Consider the following 13,808-nt stretch of genomic DNA (forward strand, 5'->3'; position numbering starts at 1 on the left):
ACTAATTATGTGTGTCTAGGAACCTTTATTAAGAAATTCATAAATGTATTCAACTACATTACCTTAAATGCATAACTTAATACATTTAAGGTAATGTATTGCATTAAGTTTCATGGTGTAGTCCCACTGTGAAGCTTGGTAGAGGCAGTATTATGGTATAGGAAGGCTTTTCTTCAGCAGGGCCAATCTAAGTTGATTAGAAAAATCAACCCTAGAAAAACCCTAGATTAGAAAAACCCTCCCTCTGGAGGAGGGGGTGATTCCTCTGGGTACATCATGAGCTAACTACAATCATAAATACCGAAAAATCCTGGAAGACAACAAAATTTAGATTTCAAAATACATGAGAGTGTGGCAGAGGCTCACTTTCCAGCAGGACAAGGACCTGAAACATACAACTAAAATTATAATGGTTTAGATCAAAGGATAGTTATATGTTAGTATGGTCCCATTAAAGCAAATATTTACATCCAATAGAGAATCTGAGGTAAGGTTTGAAAACTGATGTTCACTCCACATTTCGAAACTTAGCTATTTTGCAAAGAAGATGGAACTAAATAAATATTCTTAGTGAATGTTGATCCACTATACAAATGTACTTGACCTGCTAGTATCATCTAGTGGGGGGCAAGAAGTAGTATATCAATTTTTTTATGTTTTGGAGTTGTACTTTAAGCTAACCTTGTATCTTACAAGTGTTTTTGCTAAGCCAAAGCAGTGAATCAGCAATATACAGTATGTTTAAGCGCCTTAAAACTACCAGGGTCACAGAGTTTCACACCTGACTAAGGCAAAGTTTTGACACATAAAGTTCTTGAAACTTCCGTTCGTGATGCCATCACTCTGTGGAATAAACAGAGGGAGACAGGCAGTGTTGGAGGCTCCCACTAATTTGCTCTGGTGACATTTTCTTCTCCGTCTCCTTGGGGGAAAAGAGCAGCAGAGACAGACTGAGGGAGTCTAGAAAAAAAACTGAGGTGTTTGGAGGAAGAGATAGAGAGAGCAGGGAGAGAGAAAGAGGGATGGTGAGGCAGACACTAATGAACGCAGACAACAAAGACCCTAACCTGAGCTTCTTAGCCCCTGGAGACACAGAGAGGTTTTTCAGTGGGTCAATAAATGCACTGGACCGTGTCTGCGTCGGCTTGCCCTTCAAGCACCCGCTTAACCATAGAGTGAGGACTTTTGTTCAAGGTTGCTGGAGTTAAAGGGGAATAACATGGAATTTCATCTAAAATTCAGCCTGAGTTTTATGGCTTTATGTGCACAGGAGGAAAAATTATCAAATAAGCAAAACTCATATTCATTTGAGTAATAATGCATTAGGAGAAATTGCAAATGTAACTGAGAAAACTATATATACACCCTTCTGTCAAAGTTTAATCGGGGAGTGATTTATGACCCTAATCATTAATTGCTTTTAATTTCCGGTCCACCATCCCCCATCCACCCCTCCTCCACATCCGGTGTCAAATTACCCCCCCCCCACACACACACACACCTGTTACGACATCTGTTATTCCTACACCTTCTGACCTCCAAGTTTTAAGAATAGTACAATTAAAGTATGAAAAACAAGAAGTGTTAGATAGTGGGCTCTTTGCACCTGCCGCGCTGACGTCACAACCGCATGCACAAATGCGGCTCTCTTTTTTCCGCTTTGAGTTACCATGATAGCTAGAAAAGACAAAGTCGTATTTCAGACGTAAATAAAACAATACTATGCACTTTGTTGTTTTCCTAATATAATGGGCTTTTAAGTTTTCATGGATTTCCAAGCGGTCCTGAATTAAGAAGACGGTGGCTTGTAAATATTTGTCGCTACCTGTTAAAGCTAAGGCTGCACAGCAAAGTTTACAGCTTTCACTTCACTCCGGATCAGCTTCTTCAGCCTAAAGAAGAGGGTAAAGGAGCCTCCTGTGTTATTTCCATGGAATCACTTCTGTATTCAGCCTGAAAGCGCGAGTTTATGGGAACGAGAGAGCAGACCAGAGCCAGACAGCCGAGCAACTGATCTGCCTGTACACACTGCTGTAAACACCGTCCTGCTTCACAAGAAGCATGCAAAACTAATAAAGCGAAATAACAAATAACCCTAACCCTTACCCTTTACAAGAGAAATGTCCGAGAATATTGCCTGCTAGCATACGCTAAAGCTAATGCTAGCCACAAAGTTTAAAGAAAGTAAAACTCACCTTTGTATCTGTGAATGTATAATGAGGCGAACATCTTAAAACCTTTCTCCAGCTTACTTGTTGGGGCTTTGGATCGATGTACATCATTAACTGTTACCTTGGACAAGCCCTGCAAACACCCAGTGTAAAGAGCCATTTTCAATAGACTGGAAACGATAGAGCCGCTTTTCCCCGAACGCGGAAGCTGAGGTGCAAAGAGCCCATTGAGAATTATATATATATATATACAGTATATATAATATAGTATATTTAAATAGATTAGAGATGTTGTAGTTACCGCTGGTTTTAAACAGAATATCTTCCAGAGACACTGCATGAAGCGGGACAGGGTCCTGCCATCTGTGTGAGGCGGGTTAAAAAACCCTAGTTAGACGATTCTCATGACCTCGGGTCATCACACGTGGCATATACGAAACTTTATGTCTCTGGAAAACTAATTTCCAGACTGAACAAAGATCCAGTAGGTACAATTTAAAGCAGCACAGGTTCATCCTCGTAGGCTCCTGCTAAAACATCACAAGATCCAATAATGACCGATGCTGACCTTTAATGTGGTGCTGTCACATTGGCCTCTTCTATTTGTGTGTTTTTTTGTTTTTTTTATCAGACCTGGAAAAGGCATTGCAGTTATTATTTTATTTAAACGTGTGCCAGTTACAGGCGGTATGCCAGTTACAGGCAGTTTACTTAAACTGTTGTCCACTTATTTTGGCACTGTCCCTTTGTTGGTGCTTTTTGGCAGAATTGGTGTGACTTCATCCACAACATAGAAGCACAATTTATGCTGTTATGGGAAGATGTCTTACTTGGCCTCACTAAAAGCTCAACAATTCAGAGTTTCTCATAAATCCTTTATTGTCACTAGCTAAATATCATATTCATTGTTCCAGGTAGGGGAAGCCATACCTTGCTGCATTTTACAATGAAGCTAAGTTTTATATCTCGACTATCAAAGACTCTGACAAAAAAACAGCTATTAAAACAATTTAAATCTGTACTGCTTTGAATGTACAGTTGAGAACCGAAGCCCCTTAGCATTTTCTTTATCTTGAATATGTTCATCTATATTTGTTTTTTCTTGAGGCAGAACAAATGTTTCACTCTGCCGTTATACATTGTGTCTGTGAATAAAGTTTTAAAGAAAAACATCGTTCTCCCCTCCCCCACATCCAACAGACTTCTTGTGGCTTTGACGTCAAACACTGATGTCAATCACTGGTGACTGCCTTTGTATTCCCAGATTCCACAGAGAAATTCGTTTGCAATTTAAAGTTTGAACTAGAGAGCAAAGATGGCCGAGAACGATTTCTTGAGGACCAAAGTGGATATTTTGCAGAAGAGCCATGAGAAGCTGCAAAAAGAGAATGAGCAGCTTCAGAAGACTGTGGAAAGTCTCAGGATAAAACTCGAGCGCCTCAACAGAAATGACAACGCAAGCAGCTGGCAAGCGGAGAACAACATCCTTGTGAACTCAAACGAGTACTACAAGAAGCAGATAAAGAAACTTAATTCGGAATTGGACGAAGCAAAATCATCAGCACAGCAACTTAAATGCGATTATGGTGAGATGTTGAGATTAAAGGTGACACTGGAGCAGAAAAAAGTAGCACTGAGAAAAAATTTAGCGGATGCTTTGAAAGAAAAGAAAAAAGACCTGGACTGGCTTGAAAGACAAAATGAAGAGCTGAATAAAGAAATAGCAGCTCTGAAGATAAAGCATGAAAGAATAAAATCCAGGGTGGCAGAAAAAAAACAATGATGTCCCACAAAGAGCAGAGAACCTCAAGGAAAACCCAGAAAACATACCGGAAGAGACGGCGAAACCATCAATGTTTCACAGAGTCGGGCGTATTTTTATGAACATGTACCAGTCGGGAACGTTACGGTATTGGGTGCCACCCTGGATTTTTTAAATACAGAACAGGATCTTTGGGGGTGTAGAGGAATATAATTATATTATTCATTTCATGCAACATTTGATCAGTTCTCGAATTACAAGGATGATAATCATATGCTCATGTTAAACATGAGTTAACAAAGTTCATATGTGAAACTGATTAACACACCTGGACATGCAAGTTTAAATGACAAATTCTAACATTGCTATGAAAACAGCAGTTATAATGTCATTTTGGTTCAGGCTTAGTGCTCAATGATGTTTTTGACATTTTATTTATATGTCTGAATGAATATGGATTTACTTAATGAAGAGAAACAAGTTAAGACTTAACTGTGTCCCCATGGGTTGAATAAATTGACAATGAAGAAGGAAATCAATAAAACAAAAGGTTATAATAATGGAAGGAAAGTTAGTGGTATCTGGCTCAATGACAAGACGCCCATTTATTTTGTCCAGTTCTACTTTTAACACTTAAAAATAGGTTTAAGCGCATAAAAATAAACCACAGATATTTAATATACCTCCTGCATATACACCTACTTTAACCTTCCAAAAACTATTCTTTTTGGCCATTTTTTTGGTCTTTAAAGTGTCAAAATGTCATATGGTGCGACTGTCCGAACTCCATTACTGTTTCAAAAATGTCTTAAAAAAAACATTAAATCTGTTCAAATATATTTTCTTTCCTATTTGGCATGATTTTCAAAGTGTTTTCTTCATCCTATACAAATTTTCAGAGCATTTTTAGTTATAATTCAATTATAACATTTAAACAAACTTTGTCCGAAAATCTCCATTTAGCAAAATGTCATGTGGTGCGACCGTCAAGAAATTCCAATTTTTGGACTTATATTTTGAATTCCAGCCACAAACAGGAAGTTGCATCAGCCAACATTCTGCCAAGAACCCCCTGAGCCAGCAAAGAGGTTTGTTACTTTTTTCAAATTTGATAAAAAGTATCAGTTTTAGCAGTAGGTATGTAGTGTCCATATTTGGATATCATGTAGTGTAACCTCAAAAATACTATTAATAAGTAAATATTCCTACAAATATCTATTTTAAATATTAATTTCATATTAGCCTTGTGTTGGAAGCTAGCTTGTTTTTTAAGGAGGCTAATTATTTGCTTGTTAATGTTGACTGAACATGAAAATATCATTTGGTGCGACCAAGTAGTGTCATGTGGTGCGACCGTTGTATTGTGTTTGTAATGACACTTTTATGCTTTTGTAGGGTAGTTTTTGTGCTTTTATTTTTTTAATATTATTTCCAGAATAGGTTTTAATCATTTTGAACAATATCATGAAAATACAATGGAACATATAACTTGACAGGGGTACTTACAGCATGTATTTTGTCATTTGTTTTCATCTATTTTACTAGATGCCACTCTCAAGTCAAGCAAAAACTGCTCGTCATAGGCAGCGTGTTAATGCTGACCCTGTGGCAAGGGAGGAATACCTAGCTAGGAGAAGAGAGAGTTATCAAAGAAGAAAGCAACAAGGAAAGATCATATATGTAAAGTCAGATGATATGCATCAAACAGAGAGAAAGAAACAAAGAGAGAAATGGAGGGCTGCATCCCAGACGTACAGAAAAATTAAGAAAATGGCAAATGCTGTTTTAGATATAACCCTGCCATCCATGGAGGATATTCCACCTGTCTTAGGTGATTTTGAGAGAACACAAGAGCTCGAAAATGCCAACCAAGCTGTGACAGACCCCATCCTTACTAAGCAAGGTTTTAATCCACCAACGTCCTCCACTCCAAAAAAGAGAAAGAAAGCACAAAAAAAATATTGTGCAACACTGCAGAAACAGAAACATGAACTGAAAAAACAGCTCACCCATCTAAAGAAACAAATGATTAAGATGAAACAACTAAATGATAAATTTAGAAAAAATGTAAAGAGAATTATGGCAAAACAAAAAGCAAATGTAAGTGAAAAATTCAAGCCAAGGGGATCCAAAAAACTGTCAACACAGAGAAAGCAAGCAGTTGTCAACTTTCTGACCAGAGATGAAAATAGTCGTCTTCTATCAGGGAAGAGAGACACCATCACCAAAAATAAACAAAAAATGCAGAGAAGAGTTTTAACAAAACCACTCATTGAACTCCATGCACAGTATCAAACAGAGGTGGAGCCACATCTTTCCCTGTCATACAGGCAATTTTTAAGAAAACGTCCATTCTTTATCACTGAACCAAAGGCCAGGGATAGAGATACCTGCGCTTGTATGGAACATGAAAATATTAATCTTTTAGTAAGCAAACTATTTAAAAGAGGACTGCTGAAGACCAGCAGTGTTTCAGAGTTATTGAAAATGATCGTATGTGACCCCAAAAGCAAAGCATGCATGGATCGTGTATGTGTAAAGTGCTGCTTTGATGAAATTGAATTCCCTGACACAGACTGCACTGAGATTTCTTGGGAACAGTGGGAGAGGGTTACGTCAACAACTGGTGAGAAAACCTTTGCAAATGTTTTAAAAAAAACCTATACAGGAACAATCCAGGACTTAAAAGAACTATTTCAGAAAAAGCTTGAAGCACTTGCCATTCATCAGTTTAACTGGGTCCACCAAACGGAGCAGTTCCGTGACCTAAAACAAAATCTGACTGAATCAGAAGCTGTTCTACATATTGACTTTTCTGAAAATTACTCATGCAAGATGAGCACAGAAATACAGTCTTATCATTTTGGAGGCAGCCGAAAACAGGCCACAATTCACACCGCTGTCCTCTACAAAGCCCACAGCACCAGATCTTATGCTACAGTGTCAAACAGCCTCCGTCATGATGAGCGAGCAGTGTGGGCACATTTGGAGCCCATACTGAAAGAGCTTCGCGTAACCAGTCCACAAATTACAGTTCTTCATATTATCAGTGATGGACCTGTTACACAGTATAGAAACAAATCAAACTTTTACCTCCTTAGTACTGTGCCTTTCCTGACTGGGTTCAAGCACGTGACTTGGAACTACTCAGAAAAGTGTCATGGAAAGGGTGCCCCAGATGGCATTGGTGGCGCTGTAAAGAGGGATGCTGATCTCTACGTTAGACGTGGTGGTGAGCTGCAGACACCCCTGGACTTGTATGGGATGCTAGCCAAAAAATCTGGGTCAAATATTACTTACCACTGGATTAACGATGAAAGCATACAGAAGTATGATGAGCTGATCCCAGAAAATTTAACTGCTGTGAAAGGAACCTTGAAGATACACCAGGTTTTGTCTTCATGCGCAGCCCAGATCAGTCACAGAGAAGTGTCATGCTTCTGCAAGCATGCAGTAATGAAAACATGCCTCTGTTACCAGCCAGTAAAAGTCAACCTGAGAGAAACTATGTGTTTCATTGAACCTGCACCAAGCAGTCCTGAACCATCAAAGGAACAAGCCAGTCTTCAAGACTTAAGTGGCAAGTTTGTGATTGTGAGCTATGATGAGGTACCATATGTGGGCCAGGTACTTCAAGATGTAGGAGAAGAGGTCCAAGTGAGCACCATGCAGCAGTCTGATGGCAAGAACATGTTCACCTGGCCACGAACTCCAGATGTAATCTTTTACTACAAGAAAGATGTACACGCTGTCATTTCAGAACCTGAGCCAGCAACATCACGGAGTTCCAGGTTGAACATCCAAGACTGGGAAAGGTTTACAAATGCTTGAAAATAAGCATTTCTCTTTGTTCAAATAGACTTTATAGTCTCCAGCAGTAACATGATAGTCTGAAGTTCATTGAAATCTTTTAGATTTGAAAGAAGCATGTTTGCAATGTTTGAAATGTTACAAAGTTGTTTATTACTGCCTGTATTTTTATGTAAATTAAATTGGTGTGTTTAATTTAGACACCAATTTTAGACACAAAAGAACACAAAAAACTTGTTTTTGTAACTGTTACTGGATGTTATTATATTTGTATGCAATAAAAAGATTTTGACCTGTTTATTGGTCTACATTTATTATATGAGTCATTTGGTGCGACCATACATCATGTGGTGCGACCACTTAACGAAGCAACTCTATTAAATTTAAAAAATAATATCTAGTTTCTGGAGCAGAAATATGAATCACTAAGACAGTATTCTCAAGTGAATGGTATATATATATATATTTTATCACAGTTTGATGAAATGGTGAAGAAAAATAGTGGTCAAGTCTGTTATAAATGGAATTTTACAGTTTTTTGGGGGGAAAAAATGTCATAATTTCCAGAAAAAAGTAAAGAAATTTATAAACTTTATTTCTAAACACCTTAAATAAATGGAAACTTATAAAACAAATGTTTAATACATCATGGAATATATCTTATTTTAAGATAAATCACGGTCGCACAACATGACACTTTTAAGACCAAAGCCAAATCATATTGATAAAAAACCTCTGAAAAGGCATAATTTTAAAGTGAAATTATGATTTATATGTGCTCAACATTTCAAATGTTCTAGCAATTGCAATGGGTATACATATTTTTAACATTTTTATTTTAGCCTGGTGGAAATCCTTATACGTCATTGAGCCATCTGCAATTTGTATCGATTAGTATTTACCAGAGGTGGGGACTCGAGTCACATGACTTGGACTCGAGTCAGACTCGAGTCGTTAAAATCACGACTTGAGACTTGACTTGAAAAAATGCCCAAAGACTCGGACTTGACTTTGACTTTCATGCCATTGACTTGGGACTTGACTCGACTTGAAGCTGTTTACTTGAAAAGACTTGATATTTTTTACTCAAAATCTTAAAATTTAAAACACATTATTTATAAAGTGGCGTCATTAATTAATGTCACTCATTCCTTATCAATATGCGCAGACCGTCACTATGGTTTTCCTCTCTCCTTATGTATGTATGTGTACGTAGCTGCAGCACAACCAATCAAATTAACAGGATTTGGACGTTTAAAAAACCGCGGCAAAGCTACAGAGCTCATGGAACGAAATACGAAATAACCGCTCGAATATGCTTCCGCGAGTAATTTCTTTTGGCTACGTAGGTTATGAACTTTCGACTAAAAAACGAACTGCAACTTGTAAAACATGCAAGAAGAGAATATCGGATGGAGATGCCACGACGTCCAACTTTGTCCGGCATTTGAAGCTTCACAAAGATCGGTAGGTGGCACTTTTCTTTTGCTGTAAGATAGTTGACTTTAGCTAACTTCGTGTTAGCATGTGTACTCCGGGTTAAATTGGTGATTATTTACCATAAATCGGGTCCTTCAAATGCCTCCACAAATAATGTGCACCGTGTTAGCTCAGGAAGCCGGTGGATAGTGAGCGGGGCTCCGGAACAGAAAGCAGATTCTGGACCTGAACACAGGGAACAGAGTCTCTCTGTCCCATCATGATGATGAGCCGGGTCTAGTATCATCTAAGGATGGTTGGTGTATTTGAAGACATCTACGTTGGGAAATTATATTGACAATATATTGTTTTGACAGGTCAGTGCATTAAGTCAACTGTTTTTGACTTAATGCACTGACCAGCGTGACTGTCACATGTCGCACAGAACCCATTTCCAGATTTCTATCATTTGAGATAAATACATATTTTAAAACGAACAAATGGTCTATTATTTGAATTTTATGTATAATTGCAAATTATAAAAAAAAATAAAAACGACTCGAAATGACTTGAAATTAAAGGTTCCTGACTTGAGACTTGACTCGACTTTTGCCTGTCTTTACTTGAGACTTGACTCGGACTTGAGGACAGAGACTTGAGACTTACTTGAGACCTGCAACACAGTGACTTGGTCACACCTCTGGTATTTACACTACAGGTACACAAGTGGACCTTAATATTCTTAAAAGTTTAAAATAAGGGCAAGTTATATATCTCAATTGACATGAGTCGACTAGCTAGAGAATTCAGTGTGCGTGGTAATGACATAATAGGTTATAACCTAAGTCTACTGGAAAATTACAAATTTGCTGCGACAAATCCACACTAAATCAAAATGATACATACAGCCTTCAATATATGGCCTAGGGATATTGGTGTAATTTCTCTTTGCAATATGTAAAGAAAACATGTTTTTTGTAGCCATGAGCAAGCTCCAGGCATAATTCTGACTGCATATTTAGCCAGTCTTTTTTGTAAAGTTAGTAAATTTTAAATAATTAAATAGTTTTAAATGGTCATTTTATATTGGCTGGTTTCTTTGCACAAACCTGATTTTTTTCATGTATATCGTTCACATGCTCAAGCACAACCTCCAAGGCTTAGGTTGATTGTAGGAAGAAGGACGCTGGAACATTACAAAAATGTTCCAATTAATATTAAGATGGGCTGAGAATATGCCAAGGAAGAAAGAACCCCTGCTCCAAAATTTAACTAAATGCCCTCTGGGGAACCTTTTTATGGCCAAATTAGACAAAGATTATCTTGGTTGGCCACAATGACAAGACAAATGCTGACAAGAATAAGGAGGAGGAGGCTTTCTTTCAAACCCAAGAGCAAACATGGTAATGCTAGTGAAGCCGGGAGTAATGCAGCACACAAATAAAATGGGTCCTTTATTTCTTTTAGATAAAAAAGAACACTTTTCTCTCTCTCTCTGAGTTGCAAAGAAACAAATTTAAGAATGAGGATCAATATAGGCCGAAAGAAATGACCCGTATTCTATCAATAGAAAGCCTCAGCTTCAGTGAAAATGGCGGGCTCACGATGTAGTAACGTAGCTTCACATAAAAAACTGAACTCTTACAAAGGGTGTAATAAACGGCAGTGGCACTTCTAAAGGAGGACAAACAAAGAAAAACATAACATTAACATCCTCTCCTTAACTTTGTTCACGGAATTTAATTCAGCTTGGCTTACCGAACACTTGGATTCTCTGGTGGCCATCTTTTTCACCAGGTCTCGGCACACAAAAATGTCCTTCTCTTCCGTTTTTCTAAGAGTGCCACGATACATACGCAAGAGGTTTTTTTCTACTTCCTGAAATCTTTTGACCTCTCTGTAAAACAGCACCACATGCTGGCAAAAACAAGAATTGCAACCAGTTGGCGAAATAAAGCAAAACATGGTTTACAAAATACATTTCTGACATGTATCCATTTTTTCACCTGGTTACACTAGCATGCTTAGGGACTGTTTTCATCATAGATGGAAGGATTGATTCCTATTTTATCATTTAATCTGAAATCAAAACTACAGAGTGTGCAATCTCATGATGAAAACTAGAATTAAATTTCTGGAAATGCTCTGAACTCAATTTAATTCAATATGTGTTTAAAAGCAAGAGAAGCTTTGCTCTAAAAAGCAAGAACATTTTATCAATAATTTGTGAGTGCGTATGTATATATTTAAGCCTCCATTTCTAATTTTGACTTTTATTGTGCGTTTAGGTCTTCTGTGCAGCTGGAATTGCTTCCCACACTCTCTTATATATTTTCTATTTTTATTTTTTGGATAAAAACAAAACAAAACTGAACTGTAGCCAAATCTACTCTGCCAGTCAGATTGATCTGGGAATTCTGCTTTATTTTGACATGCTCCGTGAGAGCATTTATTGAGTTTGAGAACAAATCGATTCTTAATTTAAAGACTTTATAAGAGTTAGAACATAATAACAGAGTCTGGAGTATGGAGAAAGGACAGATATATTTCCCACCGGAGTTTATTTCTCCACGTGTTGTCAAATCAGAGGAATTTAGAGTTTGAGAAAAGTTAACAAAAATCAGCATGATGAGATATTGACTTTCAGCCTGTAACTTCATTTTATGCATCAAGTGGCAAACAACATATCATGCCGCTCATAATCCTCTGCCTCCCTGAACACACACAGGCCTCCCACAGACTCCATCTTGATATTGACGGGGAAGAAATGTCTCACATCTGGGGTCCGCACAGAACAACACGCACCTGAAATGGGGAGGGCTCAGCACACAAGCATGCTGAGAGACACACACTTGGCTTCCCTACCAAGTTCCTCAACGTCTGACATATGTCATTCCCAATCTGTTCAACGGGCCACGCGGCTCTGCCGCTGCAGCACAGAGGGTGGCAGAGGACTGAAGAAGAGGGCACAGAGGGACAGAGACAGCGAGGAGTTTATGAAACCAGCAAAGAGAGCTGCTGCCAGTGGCTGCAGTGTTTTCCATATTAACTGGTGGTTTGGAACAAACACCATCTGCTCCTCAACTAAGTTAAACCCACAGTGAAAGCAGATGTCACAACCCCTGTATACATTTACCAGCAGCCAAGTTAAGTGATTTAAGAGCCATAAGCTTCTTGCAGCACAAACCTACAGCCAAAGCTGAACTGACAGGCAGCTGCTGTTTGTACTGTAAGGTTTAGGGGTTTAAAATCTTATCCAGGGTTCAGCAGTGTAAATAATGTAAATATATGATAACGAACTGAACAGACATTGTGAGTCAGAAGGTTCTTTTTCACAGATTGAGAGGGGGAAGTAATGATTGAAGTTCCACCTGTAACTTTGTAAAGATTTATGAAAGGGATAAACAGAACTGGATTGCCCTCGTGTGGCTGGATGATGTAATCACACTAAATACTTTTTTTTGGTAAACCATTGCACTGACTACAAAGCAAATATCAGAAAAAAATCCTACAATGTGTCTTAAACCTATATTTAATATAGAATTTTAACAAATAAACTAATCAATAAATGTGCCTGTTACCAGTAATAGATACAATTTTGATCATTTCATGTGTTTATTTTATTCTGCTCCTCAACTGCTCCTCAACTAAGTTAAACCCACAGTGAAAGCAGATGTCACAACCCCTGTATACATTTACCAGCAGCCAAGTTAAGTGATTTAAGAGCCATAAGCTTCTTGCAGCACAAACCTACAGCCAAAGCTGAACTGACAGGCAGCTGCTGTTTGTACTGTAAGGTTTAGGGGTTTAAAATCTTATCCAGGGTTCAGCAGTGTAAATAATGTAAATATATGATAACGAACTGAACAGACATTGTGAGTCAGAAGGTTCTTTTTCACAGATTGAGAGGGGGAAGTAATGATTGAAGTTCCACCTGTAACTTTGTAAAGATTTATGAAAGGGATAAACAGAACTGGATTGCCCTCGTGTGGCTGGATGATGTAATCACACTAAATACTTTTTTTTGGTAAACCATTGCACTGACTACAAAGCAAATATCAGAAAAAAATCCTACAATGTGTCTTAAACCTATATTTAATATAGAATTTTAACAAATAAACTAATCAATAAATGTGCCTGTTACCAGTAATAGATACAATTTTGATCATTTCATGTGTTTATTTTATTTTTTAACATTGAATATATGAATTTATAGTGATTTGACAAATTTTGACATTTGTGTCCAAATGTGGGCTCTCACAGGACCTTTTCCCAGTGCCGTATTTGTTTTTGTATTTTATTAGTAATACGGTTGACAAAAATAATTCATAACAGTACAGACGGGATTTAAAATTCAAACTTTAATAACTGATTATAGGGTCATGTCATAAAGAGCTTATAAAAAAAGGTTATCTATACTACTGTCAGCCATATCTGAAAGTATAAGCTGAGCTCCCTTGGGATTTCAGGCACACACCTCAATGCAGTCGCCTTGTTTTACATCTCCAATCTGTTACAGTGGAAACTCCCCTGCTTCAATCCCACGGATGATTAAGCACGATAATTAAGGTTTTTGGACGTTTTCCACTGAGGAGCAGATGTAGCAGCTGGTGACATTCATGCATTCCCAAACACGAAGGAGGGAA

General features: G+C 37.9%; 1 protein-coding gene across 1 annotated transcript in view; it reads left to right on the forward strand.

Annotated features, from left to right (window-relative positions):
* The window catches only part of aunip (aurora kinase A and ninein interacting protein), a 954,922-nt gene that overhangs the window by 616,511 nt on the left and 324,603 nt on the right, over nt 1–13,808 (forward strand). The gene's annotated exons all lie outside the window — the stretch shown is intronic.

Source organism: Xiphophorus couchianus, chromosome 13, assembly GCF_001444195.1.
Source record: "Xiphophorus couchianus chromosome 13, X_couchianus-1.0, whole genome shotgun sequence".
In the NCBI taxonomy this organism is placed as follows: domain Eukaryota; kingdom Metazoa; phylum Chordata; class Actinopteri; order Cyprinodontiformes; family Poeciliidae; genus Xiphophorus; species Xiphophorus couchianus.